The sequence below is a fragment of the Microtus ochrogaster genome, chromosome 2, assembly GCF_000317375.1.
Source record: "Microtus ochrogaster isolate Prairie Vole_2 chromosome 2, MicOch1.0, whole genome shotgun sequence".
Lineage (NCBI taxonomy): Eukaryota > Metazoa > Chordata > Mammalia > Rodentia > Cricetidae > Microtus > Microtus ochrogaster.
This window is the reverse complement of record NC_022010.1, coordinates 32,996,559-33,015,106: the sequence shown is the minus strand read 5'-3', so window position 1 is coordinate 33,015,106 and position 18,548 is coordinate 32,996,559. Positions and strand designations below refer to the sequence as shown.

The window sequence follows — 18,548 nt, the reverse complement described above, 5'->3', positions numbered from 1 at the left end:
AAAACAGAATGTTCCAGTACAAAACTTGCTCCCTGCAGTCACAGCCCACATTATCTGACTTCACCCACATTCCTCTTGTTATTTCAAATGAACTGGCCCGGTCTGCCATTTACAGTGACGACGACTTATCCACTAGATTCTATATTTAAACCCCTCAAGCCACACAAGTGGCCAGACCCCTCCCCTGAGGTTCCACCTGTAAGCATTGCAGCTTGGATTATTAGCACAGCAGCTTACAGCCCTGCTCCAGGGAACCCCAGTGTAGTAACTCTGTTCCGCAAGGGGAAGGTTTCCCCACCAAAAGGGTTACCTACAGATCTGCTCTGCTCCTGGCTCTGGTGAAAATTGTTACTTCTCTGCTCAGCTTCAGAGGAAAAAAAGTTCTCGCCCAAACCTCATTCAAGAGATTTATTGGGAGGAAAGAATCCAGGAGGGTGGCTGTCTTTGCCAGTATTGAAAAGGGCAGCCCAACAATTGAACAGGCACAGGGTTTATATGAGGCTTCTTAGGGGTGGAGTTTTTCCAGGGTGAAGATTTTTCAGGGTAGGGATTGGCCAGATTTCAGTTGAGTTTGGACAACCTCAGAGATTGGCTGGATTTCATGCTCAGGGATTGGTTGGTTTGGGGTTCAGGGATTGGTTGGTTTTTCTGCTCAGGGACTGGCTGCTTTTTGTGCTGAGTTGGTCAAGGGGAGAGTTTCTTGGCTCTGGTTTCAGGGTCAGTGAACTGTCTCTAGTCTCAAGATCAGTTTATGTTTCTTTGGCGGCCCCTTTTCCTCTATACTACCCACAGATGACTCTAACTGCCCTAACTTCTGGACTCTGCCCTACCACACATAGTAAAAAGTCCAATCTCTGGACATGAAATCCCCTCCTTCCTGGAAAGCTCCATGGTGGAAAGTTCTACCCCCTTCCCAAGAAATTCTGCGTAAGTCTTGTATTCTGTTCAATTTGCTGCTGTTTCTAGCCCATGCAGAGGCAGCCACCCTCTTAGTTTTTCACCCTCCCAGTGAATCTCTTGTGTGAAGTTTGTTGTGTGTTATGACTTTGTGGTATTCCTTGGCTCCAAGCTGCCAGGATACCTTTCCATTTGAGCTGTAACGCTTAGACTATATACTCTTGCCTATTTAAGGAAATGGTTTCATGAAGTCCTCCCCTTTTCTTCTGCACTACTAAGTGTCCCTTTCTCAAAGGTGACCCCATCTTTAGATAACTGCACTATTATTCTCCTATCAAAAAAAAAATCCTAAACTAAACACAAGTCATCTCTCATGCATGATTCAGGAAGCCCCCGTGAGCTGTGGAGTCTTGACGTCACTAAGAGTAGGGCATATAGACCTCATTTGCCCCCAGTATAAGACAACCCAGAGAACATTCACCACCTATGAACACCTTGACCACATCTATATTGTCAAGGCTTCAAATGCAATGCCAGTTATTAGGAAATTGTAGTGGGGGGGGGGACCTTAAAGTAGTAAATAGGGAAGTTCACAGACATTTCTTATTTCCTAATTCAGGAAATAAGATTTCTATATGACAACTGAACTGGTTTTATCAGCCAATCAATAAACATATGTAAACTAAATATCTTTAAAGATATAATAATATACAATTAGACTGTGTTTGAACCTTAATTTGAACAAAAAAAATTTGAGGAAAAATGGGATTACTTGTAGATGTATATGCATATGTAGTGGGTGTTTTTTTTTTGTTTTTTTTGTTTTTACTTTAAAATGCTTCAGACAAAACCAAACCATGGATAAAGCATACATGGGGGAAATATTTTCCAAATGTACTTGCATTACGTTATATAAGGAACAAGACTGGTCCATAAACTCTTGACTAATGGCTATGATTTGGAAAGAGTAAAAACTGGAAGGTTATTACTCTGAAGGAATTCACTGTAAGGTCAGATACAACTTTTTTATAAAAGCCCACCATATGGTTCTAAATAAATCCAGTGTATGGCCCCTCTCCCTCTCCCTCTCAACCCCACTGCACCCCCTAACCCTGGCTCTCTTATTCTCTAGTCAAACTCTCTGTTCCCCAATTCCCATCTTCCCATTCTCACTTCATCCCTCGACTTCATGAACCTGCTTTTGTTAGCGGCACCACGACTTCCACGTTGCCAACCAGGCATTCTGCACTCCACTCCGTCTTCCTTTCACTCACCCATCAACAATGCTCTGTGCATCTGTAATATCCTCCTTCTTGCCACACAGCCTTCACCCCCCTGGGTTTTCTCCACCTTACGGGTCCCCCCACTCTGCTTCCCAACCAGCAGTCTGTAGCTGGCTCCTCCTCATCTCCCCCATCTCTACACTCTGAAATGCCCCTAGGTTATGTAGGCAGTCTCCACTCGCTCTAAGCATCTCACAGTCTGATCTCCCACTACCCAAAAGGCAGTTGGCACCCCAAACATGTTCACTAAAATACATCAAAGCAGGTTCTGGTGGAGAGAGGTGGAGGAGGATATGAAAATAAAGAGTGTGGGGTGGCAACAGAGGAGCAGGAACCAAATGTGGCAGCAGCTTCTCTCGACCCTTTCACCCATTACCCACGGATGCAATACTGCAGAGAACTAGGAGTTTCCGGGAAGATCGCAAAACGTCCTGTCAAAATGGAGCCTCCTACCTTCTCTCATGATCATTGGGATCTAAAGAGTCCGTGCTGGGGATGAGAAGCGTGTGTTTAAGAAGCACCATGGGTGCTCTTTTGTTGCTTTGTGTCCTGGGACTCAAACCCAGGGCCTCCTGCCCCCGCCACCGACCTATACTACACAAGGACGCAGCTGGTTGGTCTATGCCCAGGCTCTGTGAAGGAAGCTGCTAGGGCAACACTAGTCAAAGAGAGGTGTGGAGAGAAAGAAGCAATAGCCTGGGAAGGCTTTCAAACCCCAGGAAGGAAAAAAAGCACAAGAAGCAACAATGTTTACAGTGATTTAACAAAAGCCATTTTATACCTGACTTATACAATAAGACTTTGAAAAATGGGACTAATATTCTGAATATCCTTTCTTTGTATATTTACTCTATAAGCTATGTTTTTAATTTAAAAAAACTATGATACATGAGAAATGGGGGTGCTAATAATACTTTATCACAAATAGATAGAGATGCCTGACTTTGGAGAAAGCATTAGCTGGAGCTACGGTCTCAAAACTGCAGACTTAAATGCTGACTTTTCTACCTGTCCATTTGGGGAACCAAGTTCGGTAATCCTTGCACTTCCTCTGCAAGACACAAGTTATACTTCGAAGTCACCTGTACCAGGTATGGTAACTATTCAATGACATGTTTTTACCACACTGCCTCATATTCTCCAGACAACAATACTTGAATGCTGTCTGTGTGCACTCTGTGTGCCTGCGATGTGGTGGGGCTCACAATAGGACCGCAACCACAGGAGTGCCTGAGGGAATACAATCAGCACTTGGGAACATACTTCAGCTGTTCGATTCCAACACCAGAGCTCCTAAAGTTAGAAACCCACAGTGGTCAAGATGAAAACTTTTCCTGAAGTAGAAGCCCGCGTGGGTCAAGATTAAGACCTTCCTCCGAAACACTTCAGACAAGTCACTGTTTTGCTAGCAAAGGCACATGATAAGCAGCAAGAAAGTGCGTGATAGCTGGGGAATCTGAAAAATGAGTTTAGTTCTGAGCCATTTGCAATCGGAGGGGCAGCAGCCTTCGTAATGTTTACCCAAAGCCATGCATAATAAAGGTAAGTGGGGGTAGAGGTGGGCAAATCCTGCCAAGATCAAAACATTGAGAAAAAAAAAAAGGAGCTTTCTAAAAGATTCAGGCTTCTAAAGGGTTCTCTTACCAGAGATCTGATGTTTCTCTAGCCTGGCGGACAAAGATGGAAAAGATGCCAGAGTCTTCAGAAACACCGTGATCTATTCCCACAGAGATTGTCTGACAGCCTAGCAAACAGAACTCGTGGGAGAAGGGCACTGACCTCGGACCTGTAGTCCCTGACCAAAGCCAGTTAATCTGAACTGATAAAACACCTCCTGGCCATTTGCTGCCTTCAGCCTAGTACCCTGCAGGCAAATGTTTGCCAGTCTGTAGCACAGGTTCTTGATCAAAAGCTGCCCTTCGCGCCCCATTAGCCCTCTTTCTACAGAAGGCATATCACCCACTCCCCAGGGCCAGCAGTAGATGCCATACCCCCCCAGAGGGCATCTCCCCAGTCTTACCACACCAAAGACCAAGCTGCATTCCGCTCCATAATCAAAGGGATAAGCAGAGGAGGGCGGCACAGAAAGAGCCTGTAAAGAGGACTGAGCAAACACCATACTGCTAACACATCCACTTCTTTTCTCCACTCCTCCCCTACACCACACCACACCCCTAAGCTGCTGCAGGAAAGTAGAAAATTCCGGTCTGTCTTCGCACCAGGAAGAGGAACTGTTTCACTTCCTTCTAATCTTTATTGCCCCCACTGTCTGTATGTGTGTGTGTATGTATGTGTGCATGAATGTATGTATATATATTTCTTCTTCTCAAGTGCCTTAAGGTTTCATATCAGTTTCCCAACCCTACAGCTTTTCTTGGCTGGGTTTCTATGAGGAGGCTGAGTCCAAATAGCCCTAAACATTCTTTGTTTATAATAGGTAAGGTCATATTATAACAGAGATCTAGAACTATTAACTTCTTAAAGATGGCTCTCCCTGGCACTCCTCACATTCTTCCTGCTCTGGAACCCTCAAAACTGAGTGCCAGATTTCAGACCCTGAACTGATACCCAATTATTTTAAGTTCGGCAGTTCTCGTGGTTTTTCTCATTGTTGCTCTGGTTTTACGTCTAAAAAGATTTAAGTCCTACCATCTAGGAGCATAGAAGTAGGGAGTGGGACAGCTTCTTCTACTTTGTCGTAGTCCCAAAGTGTGGAGGAAACATATGCCCAGTGCTCACAGTGGGCACGTTCAACCAAGAAAGATGGAGAGGAGGGAAATCCTAAAAGCCAGAGATTCCCATGCCTAACATTCGCCCTGTAGTTAGGGGGAAATCAAAAAACCAAGCAAATACATATGCAGGCAGAACTTTGGGACGGGATACGCTTTTCTGCAGGCAATTAGAGTGGGCAAAAAGACGGAAATTAGCTGAGTGGACAATAAACTGGGTGTGTAAAAGCTCCCCTCCCCCCGACAAAAGGGCATCTTCAGACTGGCAGGAGGTGCAGGGAGGGGGCCATGCAGTCTTCTCAGACAAGAGGGTTCTACACGGAAGGAAGGATTCACAGATAGGAACAAGGCTGCCATACTTCCACAACAATGCAAGGCCTGGAGCAGAGAGCTGGGTCCTGAGAGCCGTCAAAGCCTGTGGGGCTTTAAACTGACATAAGACTTTTTGCTTTCCCTGGTTGACATGTTTGAGAAGGCTCATTCCAGCTATGGTACTGAGAATCTGCTACAGTAGGCAATAGACCAGAGAAGGTACAAAAGGAAGGCATCCCAAGAAGTCTAATGATTCATTCCTACAATCTCAACTCTCAATGTAGAAGCTGATGCAGGGGCATGAAAGCTTAAGTCTAGCCTGGAAAACAGTGTGAAATCCTCTTTCAAAAAACAAAACAAAGAAAGTGGTAATGGAGGTGGTGGCGATGGTGGTGGTGGTGATGATGGTGGTGGTGGAGGTGGTGGTGATGGTGGTGGCAATGGTGGTAGTGGTGATGGAGGTTGTAGTGGTGATGGAGGCTGTAGTGGTGACGATGGAGGTGGTGGTGATGATGGTGACGATGGAGGTGGTGGTGATGGTGGTGGCAACGGTGGTAGTGGTGATGATGGTGTTAGTAGTGATGGAGGCTGTAGTGGTGACGATGGAGGTGGTGGCGATTGTGTTGGTGGTGATGGAGGTTGTGGTGGTTATGACGGTAGTGGTGGTGGTGGTTGTGGTGTTAAAGATGAGGGTGGGGAAGGGCAGGAGGAGCTACCATTGCAGCTCATAGACTGTAGCTCAAAGAAGACACATAGACTTCTTTACTGAGGTCCTACTGTGTGTTAGCTTTCTATGTTATCAAAATTGATCTTATCAGCCTAGGAGCAAGGGTATTGACAAAAGGTCAGGGTTTTCTTTAGTGAAGAAATGAGGTTCAGAGTTTACACCATCATTTTAAGATGTCTTTGTATATTATATAGCTGTTTCCTCCAAATTGGAACATTATCAACTCCCCACCACTCCAACCCCAGGAAGAAGGGGGAGGCTCAGGAGATAAACATATCTGAGCTGTCCCATTCCCCGGGACTACACAACAACCACTTGAACTGCCAATGGGAGGTCTTGAGCTGACCATGGGAGCATCTTGAGTTGCCAGGCTGGCCTTTTCAATGACACAGCTACATGTGAGTTATCCTTGCTCCTGTAAGCAGCCCCTCCCCCAAACTCCAGTTAGTAATCCTAATAAAAACTCTAAAGTTGGACTTTGGTGCAAGCATCCCTTTGGTCTGTTGTGGGCTCTCTTTCTGGAGTGAATAGATTCGTGTGCACTATGCCTCTCCAGAAAAAAAGCTCGTTCTCTCTCTCTCTCTCTCTCTCTCTCTCTCTCTCTCTCTCTCTCTCTCTCGCCAGGTGGTGGTGGCGCAGGCCTTTAATCCCAACATTCTAGAGGCCGAGGCAGATTGATATCTGTGAGTTCAAGGCCAGCCTGGTCTACAGAGAGAGTTCCGGGACAGTCAGGGCTACACAGAGAAACCCTGTCTCAAACAAACAAACAAAAACAAACCCCAAAAGTCTCTCATACAACACTATAGTAGCCCAAATGAAGTAAACCACATTATTCTAACAGACAAACTGGCTGTGTTCCCGTGCATGCCTGTCATTGGGCGACCAAGCCATGACTGCTGCTGGCTACCGCCTTGTCCTGATCTGTCTCCTTAATCATTTCACTAGTTATCATCAAGTGTTATACAACAAAACTGGTCACTTCTGGATCAAGGTGATTTAGAAATCTGTTGTACAGACCATGTTGTCTTGTTAGCTTGTAGCAACAAGTATTACCCTGAGAGGCACCCAGCAGAAACTGCCTGGAGGTTTGTGGTTTGTTGCTACTGACATAAGAACCTGATGAACTGTTCAACTGCTGATTGACTCTTATCCTTCTGCCTTGCACACAGCATTTCACTAGAACCACAAACTAACAAGGCATTAGACAGAGCCAGTGGCTCCTAAACCAATTCACGCCAAGTACCTTTTGTATCTCGTTTTAGCCTGACATAATCGCTAGATTTTGACAGCTGTTGTTAACTAGGAACTATCTCAGTTCTTGGATGCTGTTACATAAGCAGACATCGCTCCGGTAAGACGTCTGCCAAGGAGACAATCATCGTTAACAAATTGCAAATAAAAGTTCAGCGCCACATGCAGAAACCCAGCTTCCTTGCTATGCAGATTTACTGTGGAATACAGGCCCCATCACGTTTCTTGCGATACTGGTTCCCAGGAGACCTTGTGCAAGGAATAGTGGTTTTCATAGCTCACTTTAAGTTTATCACCACTCTCTTATCTAGGACCACAGCACCTTGAATGCACTCAGTTTTGCCTTATGTAATGGTAATTTCCAGCCCCTGCAGTGGACATCAGCACACCTCCCAAAGAGCAGGTTTCCCTAGTTGGCTCAGGCAGGCACTTAAATACCCCCAACTGCCCCTCACTTGGCAGGGCTAATCCATTCTAAGTTTATCCAGAAGAAACAGAATGAATGCTTAGAAATCAGAGCATCAAGTTAAAACCAGGATTTTAGTGACTGCCTGACCAGACGTGAGCCTCCCTCCCCAGCCCAGCACTCAGCGGGCAAATGCCTTGCAAGGAGCACCCTATACCAAAATGAGGACCTTGTGTGGGAGGGTTTCGGCACCAGATCTATGCAAAGGGGGATGTGGTAAAGACATTGCCAACAGGACGGGTTAAGGGGAAGGTTTTTACTGTAGATAAGGGGGAGAAAACAGCCAGAGGCATCTGGGAGAGTTCAGAGCAGAGAGAGAGAAAGAAGTAGGCTGAACACGGCAGCGGACTGGACACAGTCAGGGTTACCTGCAGGAGTGGAGAGGAGCAGCGGGAGAGAACAGAGAGCACGGTGAGAAAGGCAGGGGCCGAGAACAGTGAGAAAAGAATAGCCGGGTTATAAGAAGGCTCAGTAGCTACAGGAAGGGAAGCCCCTGAGCCTGGGGGAGTTTAGGCTAAAGGAGGAGATGAGAAGGACCAGGATGCTAGAATGGGCTTTGAAATGTAGAACAAGTATTTGTGAGTAGGGGGTTTGGAGGCCAGCATGGACTTGGACATACTGATAGGGGTCACAGCTATGTGATATTTTGAGAGCCATGTATCCCTTTTGCCAGAAGTTGGGGAACGGACTCCTTTTGGCAAATGGCAAACAGCTTCACTAGTTCTTGAGAAATTATTTAACCGCCAGGAATCCTCCTATATAGCTCAGGTTGAGCTGGGTCGAGATTCTATTTTGGATACGTTGGTGGGTCTGTCTTTTACTGGGGAGAGGATGCCCTTTGGATCTGAGAGGCCTCCGCTGTGGACAGTCAGCAGTGTAGTTATAACAAGCAGGGGAATGGGCTGCCGACAAGTCCCATATGCTAAATCGCAAGAGGGTCAGATGGCTGGAAAGTTTTTTTCTAAAAAAAAAAAGAGAGAATAAGGAAGGAAGTCAAACGTCAAGAATTTTCTCTTAAATCTTGGACATGTGTGACAGTATACAAAGCAATCCCAGAGGCAGAGGTTGAGAGTGAGAGGCCAGCCAGGGCCGCAGGGTGAGGTCAGCGCCACCCTGCGTACCACAGAGCAAGGCCCTGTCTCAGAATCAGAGTTCTCTCCTAAACCCAAGGTCAAAATTTCTCTGTTGGAACCTGAGTTTAACCGTGTCTTTTGTGAGAACGATCACCCTGGACGTGTTGTCTTCAGCATCGTTTCATCCAGAACGTCCACATGCCAGGGGTCATGTCAAGGGCTGTTCTTGCCTTCTATTATGTCCTTGCCCATCTGTGCAAAAGGAAATCAGGGCCAGAATCCCCTGGCCTTGTGTTAAATTATTTCGTGTGTATGGGTGTTTTGCCTGCATGTATATCTGAGAACTATGGACATGCCTGGTGCCTCCAGTGGTCAAAAGTGGGCATCTAAAAGGCTATGGATCCCTTGGGATTAGCGTTACAGGCAGTTTTGAGTTGTGGATGTCGGAAATGGAGCCCAGGGTCGTCTGGAAGAGGAATCTATGGCTTTAACCTCGAAACCACCCCTCCAGTGGACATTTCCTAGATGTCACAGTCACTGAATACAGTTAACCTCCCCTTACAGTTACCAGCCTAAGAAGTGCTTTGAGCTCTCATCTTGGTAAACTATCTTCCCTAGGACCAGGCTAAGCCCACACAGAGCACCATGCATGGAGAAAGGGGAAGTAAACTGGAGGAGGAAAGGCTTGCTCAAGTCTGCTCACAGTATCCTGGCAGCAGTGTTAACACTGGCGCCCAACATTACTCTCAATGGATTCTAACTGAACTGATCGGAACCTACATGTTACAGCTTACAATAGCGTGCCCTTCACAGATGGGATAAGGCCACACCTTTCCCAAGAGGAGCAGGAGCAAGAGCAATACCAGCTCAGCCCTGGGCTAAGTAAATCCCTGGCCAGGCACCTAATTACTACAGACTCTCAGACTCTTCCAAAGGCTTTCCTGCCGGATCCACGTAACAGTCCAGCTCTCTGGATTTTGTGTCATTGACTCAGGGCATCCAGACACAATAGGGGCTGCTGCTTCAAAATCTGCACTCTGTCCTCACCACAGGACTGCAAAGTTGGTCTTTCCAGCCTGTTTCATGGGTCAGAAGATCCTTGAAGGGCTTCTGCTGGTAAAGGGCGGAGCCAACTCTTGAACCCAGGATCTTCTGAACTCAAAGCCTCTACTCTGTGTGTGTATTTGTTCTCATATTGAACTATTTTATTAACTGCCATTTTCAGGTGACTTTGAGTCACATGAATTTCTTTCAAATTCATTCAATAATTTAATACTATTTTTGTAAAGTTGTTTTATTTAATTTAGCATTTTATATTTATTCTTTGTGTGATCTGGGAAGTTGGCATATTAATAAATGAATTTTGCCCCTCACCCCCCACCTCTCATGATACATAAATCCCATTGCCTTCTCTTTTTTTTCAACCCCATTTAGATCTCTTCCTCTTCTGCTCTCTTGGCTCCTTTCCTTCCTTCCTTCCTTCCTTCCTTCCTTCCTTCCTTCCTTCCTTCTTTCTTTCTTTCTTTCTTTAGTTTTTTGAGACAGAGCTTCTCTGTGTAACAGCCCTAGCTATCCTGGAACTAGATAGATCTGTAGACCAGGTTCACCTCGAACTCACAGAGATCTACCTGCCTCTGTCTTCCGAGAGCTGGGATTAAAAGCATGCACCACACTGCCCTGCCCCTTCCTACTTTCATCTGAGACACACACACACACACACACACACACACACACACACACACACACACTTAGAACCTATATATAAAAGAAAAATGAAGTTTGTCTGAGTCTGGCTTATTTCTTTCAGCACAGTGACCAGTGACCGTCGGTTCTACTTTGCTGTCCTGTCACAATTCTTTAGAGCTGAATCAAAGTCCACAGCACCTAGGTATCTCATTTTCTTTGTCCACTCATCGGCTGACAGATGTTTACGCCGGTTCCATGTCTTGGCCACGACAAAGAGTGCAGGACTATGCACAGATGTGCTGGAGCTGCTGCAGCATGCTGACTTCATTCGCTGGCTCTGTACCCAGATGTGGCCCAGCTGAGTCATATGGGATTTCTATTTGTGGCCTTTTCAGGAACCGCCATATTCATTTCTGTAGTGTCTGAACCAAAGTACATTCCCACCAGCAGTGAAGAAGGGCTCCTTTCCCACATCCTTGCCAGCTTCGGTTGATTGTTTTCTTGATAATAGCTATTATTGGTCACTCACTCTTATTTCTTCTTTTGAGAACTACCTATTCAATTCATTAGCTCCTTTCTTGATTGAGTGGGGGGGGCACCTAACAGTTTTACTTCAAACACTTTAACAGCTCAGTCTCAACCATGCAAATTCTCTCTAAAATATCCAGTCTAAAAAATCCCCCAGTCTCTTAACTGAGGACTTCTGTAAAATCAAAACTAAATTAAATAATTTTGCCCCAAGAAGGAAGAGCCAGGGTACAGTTACAGTCCAAACAAGGCAAAACCAAACTGTCAGGGTGAATAACTCAGTGTCCGGTGTATGAGAGTCACTCACAACCTTCTGGGTTCCAAAGCAAGCCAGACATCTCTGGCTCTGCCGTCTACAGCACACACAGTTTGTCTCGGAGGCTCAGGCTGGCTGTCCTTGGCAGACACCTAATGGTTTGGGCATCTTCAAAATACTCCAATAGCTTCTCCTGGGCTCTTTTTAAGGACTCTGACCCTGCCACACAGTGCCAAACTCAACATCTCTCCAAGACACCTTCCAACCTGGGGCTTTGACTACACCTAAGATTACAACTTCGCCAATGGCCTCTCCTCAGGGACTCCAGCCCGGCCACACAATGTCAAGCCTCAGCTGCTCTCTAGGACCCCTTCCCACTGTCAAAACTGGTACCACCTGAGTGACTCTTGCATGACCAAGTTTGGCTGTCAGCATGAGGTACAACCTTGGCCTCCTCTGGACATGATTTCTGTGTGCTGAATGAGGAAATATTTCCCAGGTTTCACCTCAGGGATGCTGGTCTATTTTCTACTGTAGCCGATTGCTCAGCCCCAGCTGACCAGCATCCATTGTCCCAACAATGCAAAGATTTCAGTTTCACTGGTCTCTTGTTATCACAGCCATTTCTTCAGTGCCAGTTGATCTGAACCCCAGATATTTAATCCAAAGTAGCAATGGTCTGGATAGATAGTCTTTAAGGGACTCCCAAACTTCCCACAGAGAGCCAGGTCCCATCATCTGCATGTCTCTCAGAACACTTACCTTTCTGACTTCCACAAAACTGCCCGCTAAGCTCAATGCACTCTAGCTTTTCCCACCCAAAGTTTAAATGAAACTACAGTCCTCCCCAAACACGTAGTCAGGTCTGTCACAATTCCTCAAGACCTGGTACTAGTTTCTGTCTTTTGCTAAAATGAAACACCATGACCAGTTAGGGGAGGAAAGGATTTATTTCAGCTTCAACTCTTAGGTCACACCCATCACTGAGGGAAGTCAGGGCAGGAACTCGAGGCAGGAACTGATACAGAGGCCATGGAGGAGCACTGCTTTCTGGCTTGCTCCTCCTGGTTTACTCAGCCTGCTTTCTTATAGAACCCAGGACCACCATTCACAGGTGGCATCACCCACCATGGGCTAGACCCTCCCACATCAATCACTAATCAAGAAAACGTACTGCAGACTCAGCTACTGGCAGATCTTATGGGGGCATTTTCTCAGTTAAGATTCTCTCTTCCAAAATAACTCTGGCTTGTGTTAAGCTGACATTAAAAACTAGCTAGCCAGTACAAAGCCCCAGCTCAGCACATAGGGAGTTCACACTGTCAGACCAGGACCCAGTTTTTCAAGTTCTCCATAACCTCAGTGCAGCCAGAAGTGAAAAGTAACTGCTTGTAACCCATGACTCCCCAAGGACACCCAACAGCGAGTGTATGCTCAGGATTTTTGTACTTGGGGGATGAATCTCATTCAATAGATAGAGACATTCCTATAAGCCTGCATTTATGGACTCTGTGAGGGAGAAGAGTCGTGTAGGTGTTCAGGTAGACCTGACTGCATAGAAAGATGTGAGGTGCTCGAGAGCCGTGTGAAGGACTAGCTATCTGGCAACTGGAACAGCTCACCAAAGGCTCTATGTAGCAGACATCACGCTCATCAGGTGAGCCTGACCTGAGAAGTTTGTTTTTTTTTTAAATGTTTAGCGGGCATGGCTAGGACCAACTCTGCAGTCCTGCCTGCTTACTCCACCCAGTCCAACATAGCAGAGGCATGTTCGCTGCCTCTGAGAGCCACTCTCTCTGCCCCAGATCCAGGGTCACAGCAGATCTGTGTCACCATTAAGCAGTTTGTAACAGATTGCTCATAGACCCCATTTAAGTGCTTGGCCTCCTGGAGGAAGTATCATGATCCAGGAAGCCTTCTTAAAGGAGTCACACAGTTTTTGCTGCTGCTGCTGAGTCAGGAAGCCTTCTCTATAAGGAATCTCATCTCTGTGAAACAGAGCCCATCAGAGAAGTTGTTGCTACCAAAAAGTTGTGCTAAGCTCTGTTTTTGTGTTTAGTTATAAGCTCTCTCAGGCTTTTTATGTGGATGTAGTCAGCCCCATGTTGGGCGCCATTCTGTTGGGGAAGGCTGCTCATTCATTTTTCGCTTTTGTTTTGTTTTGTTTCAGACCCAAAGCAATCTCTCAGAAATTATATCCTTTGCAATACCATTTGGTCAATAGCTTAAGTGTATTTTTAGTTAGCTCATATATCCTAAACTAACCCATCTCCATTAATATGTGTATTGCCACGTGGCTGTGGCTTACTGGGTAAAGTTCTGTCAGGCATCCAGTGTCTGTAGTTGGTGGGTCTACATGGCTTGTCTTTGATCCCCACCTACTCTATTTCTATATATTTTTTCCAGCCTAGCTATATTCTTTTAAGCCACTGGCTGAAAGCAGCTTCTTTATTAACTGTTGGGGAATGTGGGCCCAGACCCTGAATTTCCTGTAAACAACTTGTTATGCTTGTTGCAGCTGCTCTGAGAAAAACAACTTGTTTTCTTGTGTTTGTAGCTACTTTGAGCATGAGACTCTCAGGAGTTCCTGATGGCAGGGGAGTGGTTTCTGGTGGGTTTGGCTAGGGTATGCCTATCAGTTTAGGATCTATATATAAAAGCTCTGGTACACAATAAAGGGACATTCTTGTTTCAAGGATGACCCGTGGTCTCTGTCTGTGTGTCTTTGTGTGTTTAAATCTCCAGGCCCTTGCCCAGCTAGTGAATGGTCCTGTAGTGCAGGTGCCACACTACCGGCGTAGTACCATAATACACGTAGTAGTATGGACTGTACAATTAACCAATGGCAATAAAACATATTCACAACATACATCACCTCCCACATCAGAACACCACAGGATTTATTTTCTCTGTTGTAAGATCTATACATGTGGAGCCCCAGCAAGTAGGCAGGAGTGACCGGAGCCCAGAACCTGGCTCAGCTGCTGTGGGGTGGGAAGTCTTCCTTTCTCAGATGAGATGGCATTTCTGAGAGTGCCATGGGTCAATATTTGCCTTTGGCTTAACCCAGGACCTAAGTGTTCATCTCAACAAAACCAATATTTGCCTCCCCCCCCCCTTTAAATTTCTCCTGTTTCAAAAACTTCCCCATGACGGAGGAAACAGAACAGAACCCTTAGGGGAACGAGAGGCAGAGTAGATGACGTTGAAGCCAAGAAAACTGAACAATAGAAAAACCCCATACTGGACACATATGTAGGCTGTGTTTGCTCCTGAATCAAATCACAGTCTCCACATGCTCCTTAGAAGTCACCCACCTTCTGTGTCTACTTGGAAAGATGAAAAAGCCCCTATCTCACAGCTAAGAGCGGTACTCAGGAAGCTGAGTTCCTGAAGCCCAGGGACTCAAGGCAAGCCTGCCACAAACTGAGACCCACATCTTAGGCTTGTAATTCCAGCACTAAGGAACTAAGTAAGAGAGTCATGAGTTCAAAGCCACCCCTGACTTATGTAGTGAGTCTCTTGTCTCTCTGTTCTCTCTCCCCCTTACTCTTTGTGTGTGTACATACACACACACACACACACACACACACACATACATGCACGCATAAAACCAAAATAGTTTATTCCCTATTCACAGAATCTAATGAAACACAAAGGAAATAACAGCTATCAGAGTATATCAGATTGACATATGAAACTTATCTTACTTTAAATTTTTCCAGTCAGTGCTATTACTTTATCCTTTCCATGAAGCCACAGACAACAAAATATAGACAAAGTTCTGTCCAGTTTCAAACTGGTCCATACAGGAGACAGAGCACTGGAGGCTCCCTCCACAGCACTGGAGGGCTCCTTGCATTAATTAACACACTGGGTAATTGTGAACTGGGGCAAACACTGCTGGCAGAGTCACTTCTCTACCATAGGAGTCACTCACCATAAGAGTGCAACCTCTATCACCCTGTTTGTGTGCACATCATGGCATGGAACAGAGGGTGTGGCCCACTCACAACAGAAAAATACTGTGTAATTATGTACCCAACACCTCAGAGCAGAACCAATCAACTAACTCTGGATTTCTCCTTAGCTTAAAAATCAGAACAGCCATACCTCCACCATCTCCACTTCCTTCAAGCTCCTGCCCAGGAATGTGTCCACGACGACACCAGGCATCAGTGAGCTGACTCAGGGAGAAACCAAGAAGCCCAAGGCCTCTCAGTCCTGATCCCAGGAGAGTTCAGGGTTGTAAGGTTGTTGGCCCCACCACTCACTCTCCGTCCAGATAATCTCAATGATACTTATTACCCCTAGTGATGCCCAAATCCCCACCAAGAGGCCTCTCTTGGTCTGCAAGAAGGCAAGTTAGCAGCAGCCCCATTTTGTTTCCGGTGTTCGTGTGTACCTTTAACAAAAGCATGTTCACCTCTGAAACACCAAATCTGGGCACAGAAGAGCAAGGCGGGAGGAAGCTCATCAACTGAAGTAAGGGCGTTAGCTTGGAGGAGTTGTCCTGCAAAGACCATGATCCATGGCTGAACCTTGCTCTAGTATATAAGGCAAGGTGCTGTCTCACAAACTCACCTGAAATCCTGCACTGCTACAGACCAATCACTGTGAAGGGTGTTCCTACTATTCCTAAGAGCCAGCAGTGAGCAGAGTAAGTTCCAAGACCATCTAATTGACCAAGATGAATTCCTCCCCCTCATGCCCAGGGGGAATGAATGACCTCAGACAGCCAAGTGGTGAAGAAAGAGAGGCAAAGAGGCAGTGCTCTGAACACCATTAGTGATTCCTGCAGGAGCCTTCCCTGCGAGAGGGGAACCAGTACTCAGGCAGCTATGGTGAGTCGGCATTGTTTACCCTGAGGCTCCGGCAGCAAGGATGGAGGGACAAAGTGAGAGGGTCTCCAAGCCTTGAATTTCACCTCAGTTCATTTAAAACCTGCAACAACCCTGACCCAACCAAAGAGGAATCATTGAACACGTGGAATATCCACAGGTGGAATATAATCAAACAATTAGAACCCACATTTCTGAAGAGTCTTTCAAGTTTCCTTTAATGACAAGGCCACATGCATAAAGCAGAAGCCTACTGGCAACCGCTCATGCCTTGTCCCTCAGCACTGCCCACCCCAGGCAAGCTGAGACGATCCTGGCACAGTGTCATCACACCCACAAATGTCAGAGGGCCTCCTTTAAACATATAATAGAGTGCCATCCTCAAGCTTAAAAGTTTTAATGCATTAATAACTTTTGTTTTTTTTTTTTGTTGTTTGTTGTTTTACAAAACAAGAAAATGGCCAGAATATAATGTAAATTAATGAAATAAACTCACAAACCCCTATAATCTTACTTTAAAGGAAATAAAAAATGGAAGAAAGGGATCAGGAAGGTGGATCCTCAACTAAGAGCACTGACTGCCATTGCGGATGACTTGGTTTCAGCTCCTATCTATATCAGGTGGTTCATAACTACCTGTTCATAGCTCCAGTGGTTGTCACGTTGCCTTTGGCCTCTGTTGGCACTGCACACATGTTCTGCACAGATAGGCAAGCATACATATAGATAGATGATAGATAGATAGATAGATAGATAGATAGATAGATAGATAGATAGATGGATGATAGATTTTTAAAGGGAAGAAATAGTGAGAAGAAGGGGAAGAAAGCAGAGGAGGAATAGAGGAAGAAAGAAATGAATGGATCAAGCACCCAAGAGACAGACAGATGTGTCTACTCATTGAGAAAAATGAATTGAAATACACCCAGAAATACTGGCACTTCTCTGTGGTCATTGTGTACATAAGGTCACAGGCATTTTGCTTATTTTTATATGTGTTTACTAGGGGACATATCAGTTACATTTCCCTTTTTGTTCCATGAGTTCAAACTTCCCAGCACTCCCCTTTGTACTAAAGAACTTCTAGAATTCAGTTAGGAGCAGGCAGACTGACAACAGAGCCTTGGAACTGGGTAGCAGTTTCTATGAATTTGGAAGACTGAAGCATTCCATTCTTCACAGAAGCACCTTTGGACAGAAGGTAAACAACTTAGAATGGGCTCAGGAAATTCCTGAAACTGACCAGATTTCCTAGGCTCTTCCCTCCCAAGAGTAAACAGTACAGACTGCTGAAGAGTCAGTACTCTTTGTAGGAGCCAAGTGGCAAAGAAGAACCCCAGGCCAGGCCAGCCACCTGGAAGAAGCAGAAGCCAATGAGTAGCCTTAATTATAAAGTAGCTCATTGACGCAGCCCTGCTGCTCCTATTACTACAAATGGCGCCCAATGTGGGGCTCGAACCGACGACCCTGAGATTAAGAGTCTCATGCTCTACCGACTGAGGACTTCGCCCTCTTTGAAATTACTGACAGAATCTATAGTTTGTAAATTTTTTTCTTTGCACTTGGGACATTTTTAGCTCTTCTTCAAGTACTTTCCCTACACCAATATCTTTATATTCAATGTCTAGAAGGGACTCCAACAACACAAATTTCCAACCTCTTGATATTATCTTACGAAATTTTGTTTCTCCAATATTGTTTCTGTGAAATACTAGTTTTTTCCAGCTTTATTTTTCCTGCTCTCCATACAGTAAGATTTCTATCTATCTACCTTCTGGCTCACTGATTCCTTTATCCGTCATCTTCATTCTGCAGCTAAGCCGACCCAGTGAATGAGTTGCTTCCGAGGTCATTATTTTGGTTTAAAATGCCCATCTAGTTGTTCTGCACTGGTTTCATTTCTCTGTTGAGAAATTGGGTGGTTTTTTCATTCATCTCAAGACTGGAGAATGGATACAAGGACTGCCCCAGCCCGGTCTGAGTCATCCCAGTGTCTGTTTTGCTTTTCTTTCAATACAGTTGGACTTTGTCTGGGATTTTTTTTTTTTAATATTGAGTAAACGCAAGCTGAATTGTAACCTGGACACTTAAACACTGTATTATGAGATGGTGGGTTCTGTTGAAATCCCCTGAGAAATGTGGGTTCTGTCTGTTTTGGCAGGCAATGAAGCTGTTGATACTGCCCCTTCCCCTTTTACAAGTGGCAGCTGACATCAGTTCAGATGTCAAAACCTTGGCTACACTGTTCATATTTGCATATCATGGGTGCCACTCAGGAAGCTGTCTAGGACTTGGTAGTGGTGAATATCACAATTGTATTGTCAAAACTTCCTCAGGCCAACTTTAGATCTGCTCCAAGAAGGCACATCCCTAGAGTGCCCAAGACCTCGCTGACTCCATGCCTGTCCCCAGAGTGCCCAGGACCTCTTTGACTCCATGTTTGTCCCCAGAGTGCCCAGGACCTCTCTGACTCCATGCCCATCTCTAGAGTGCCCAGGA

At 45.5% G+C, this 18,548-nt stretch overlaps 1 protein-coding gene across 4 annotated transcripts in view; it reads right to left on the bottom strand.

The window, feature by feature from the left end:
- Positions 1–18,548, bottom strand: part of St6gal1 (ST6 beta-galactoside alpha-2,6-sialyltransferase 1) — a 140,159-nt gene that overhangs the window by 46,469 nt on the left and 75,142 nt on the right. The window contains exon 1 of one of the 4 annotated variants that reach the window (XM_026785934.1): positions 4,201–4,262. The exons of the other annotated variants lie outside the window; for them this stretch is intronic. The gene's annotated coding sequence lies outside the window, so the exon portion shown is untranslated. Of the gene's footprint in view, positions 1–4,200; positions 4,263–18,548 lie in introns of those variants that run through there. 4 annotated transcript variants of the gene reach the window in all.